Here is a 2,732-nt window from a genome sequence, read left to right on the forward strand (position 1 = left end):
CGTTCATCAATGATGTTTTTTGTGGAAAGGGTGAAAGTGGGATAGAATCATTTCATAATTATTTCGTTTTTAGTAGAAATGATTTTAACTTTGGATAAAGGAGAGATATATATTTCATTAATGTTTGGTCATCGTAGAAATGATTTTCACTTTTTAATTAATGAAAGTGAAATGAACATTAATGTTTTGTTATTGTATGAAATGATTTTAATTTTTAGTGAGGAAGACATAATATATTTCCTTCCTGTTTCCTGTTCTTGGTAGAAAATGATTTTATATTTGGTGAAAGAAAGATACATATTTCCTAAATGTTTGGTTCTTGGTAGAAATGGTTTTATGTTGATTGAAAGAGAGCATATTTCTTAATAAAATAATGGTTTTTAGCAGAAACTATTGTAAAAATTTATTTTTCATGGAAGAGTATGCGATATCATCTTTTCATCAATGTTTCGTTTTTAGCCGAAACTATTTATATTTTCATGAAGGTAAGTATATTTTTCTTAGATATTCGTTTTCAGCGAGAAAGACGGTTCTTATGTTAGGTGAAAGAGATATACTAGTAATATCTCAATCGTTTCGTTTTTATCTCTTTTGAGGAAGGGTTCTTTGATGAGAGACAGATACAGTTTCTGTAAATATTTCATTCTTGATTAGAAACGATTTTTATTTTGGTGAAAGAGAGAATTTTTCTAACGTTTTTAAGCAGAAACTATTTGTATTTTCATGAAAGATACATATTTTCTTAATCTTTGCATTTTTAAGCAGAAACGATGTATTATGTTAGTGAAACAAAAATACGCATTTTCCTTTATATTTCATTCTTGGTAGGAAACGATTTTTATTTTGGACTTAAGAATACATTTTTTTTCTTTTTCTTTTTTTGCAGAAACGAGTTATTATGTCGTTCTTTCAAGAGAGACACACACATTTCCTTTCATGTTTTGTTTTTCATCAGAAACGATTATTATGAGATTATTTTTACGATTATTATTATTATGATTATTATGATTGTTTTTTATCAGAAACGATTATTATGATTGTTATGAGACACACATTTCCTCTCATGTTCCCTTCTTGTCAGAAACGATTTTTTCGCTTTGTCACGGGGTGACTGCAGCCCTTTTTCCTCGCCGTCTTGATCACAAGGTGAGATTTCTGCGGTGAGGGCGGAATACGTAGGCAACTGGCGGCTTCGAGAAGTTTCCATCAAGGGCGCAGTGTGGACCCTTCAAGGCGGGCGGTTGCCGTGTATTGTTTTTCTTGTACATACATACGTACATGAAATACATTTAACACACACACATTTTTACATACATATATATATATATATATATATATATATATATATATATATATATATATATATATATATATATATATAAAAATATATATATGTAGTGAAGTGACGTTGCATAGCAGTGATTAATGTGTGTGTGTGTGCGTGAGCTAACGTGTGCGTGTGACATCTGTGCGTTGTAGAAATGTGTGTGTATGTGTGTGTGTGTGTGTGTGTGTGTGTGTGTGTGTGGTGGTGTGTGTGTTGTGTGTGCGTGTGTGTGTGTGTGTGCGTGTGTGCGTGTGTGTGTGTTTGTGCATGTGTGTGGTAACGTGTGTGTGTGTGTATACGTACATACACATATATACATATATGCAAGAACACATACGCGTACATCTCTTATGTTTATGTATTCATATTTATGATATACATGGATACATTTGTATACATACATGCATGGCATACTTATATACACGTACATGCATACACATGTAAATTTGGCACATCTCAGTCCTCAGGAACTCGGGTTTCCAAGATAGTTGGATCTCGCCACTCATTCCGTCTTTCTTCAGTAGCTGTCCAGAATTCCTCTGTTTGTGTCTGCCTTTTGCTCTTCTTTCTGGGGGGTCTTTTGAAATTAAATCTTTGTTTGGCATTTTATTTCGTTCTATTGTTTTTACCCTTTTAGTTGAGTTTCCCCTTTTTATAGTTGTTTTCTTTTTCTTTCGATTTTATAGTCATCTTAATAATGCCTTATGATTTGGAGAAAGTCTATGTGCTTTATTTCCTTTTTAACTTATTTTTTTAAAATTGTATTGGAGGAAACTTTATTATTTTTCAGGCATTTTACCGCTACTCATATACTTTTACTATTTACTGTTTGTTTGTTCAGTATCTCTTTGGTTTGATATGGAGACAAATTTTTATCTTTTCTTCACAGTCTTTTTACAACATATGTTTTTAAACTGAAGGCTGAACACGAATGTAAAATAAATACGAAAAATGTATGGTTCGTGACGTAGTTCGTGACGTCACGAACGGCTATAAGTATCGCCAAAAAACGGCGCGGAAATATACTCAGTCTGGATATTGAATACCCTGTGTGTTACTACTCCCATGTGCTGGAGGCGACTAACGTATAAGTAACAGAGAAGTTAAAATTCATGATTTCCAAAGCCTTCTGGCGTAGTGTCTGTACTTCCAGGAAACTGGAAGTGAATCCTTTTCTTTGCCATTTAAGTGATCATGAGATACCGCTAATCTTAATTATAAGCGTCATCTTAATCAGATTTAAGCGATCAGTGAAGTGATTATCGAAAACTTTATCTTTTGTTTTAAATGGTTTTGATTTTCCAACTTTCAAAGCTTTAGTTTTCCTAGGCGTTCTGTGGTTTATTTATTCACTGCATTGTCTTTATGATTAAAGGAACTAGTTCATACGAACAAACCCCATAGG

Source organism: Penaeus vannamei, chromosome 3, assembly GCF_042767895.1.
Source record: "Penaeus vannamei isolate JL-2024 chromosome 3, ASM4276789v1, whole genome shotgun sequence".
Taxonomy (NCBI): domain Eukaryota; kingdom Metazoa; phylum Arthropoda; class Malacostraca; order Decapoda; family Penaeidae; genus Penaeus; species Penaeus vannamei.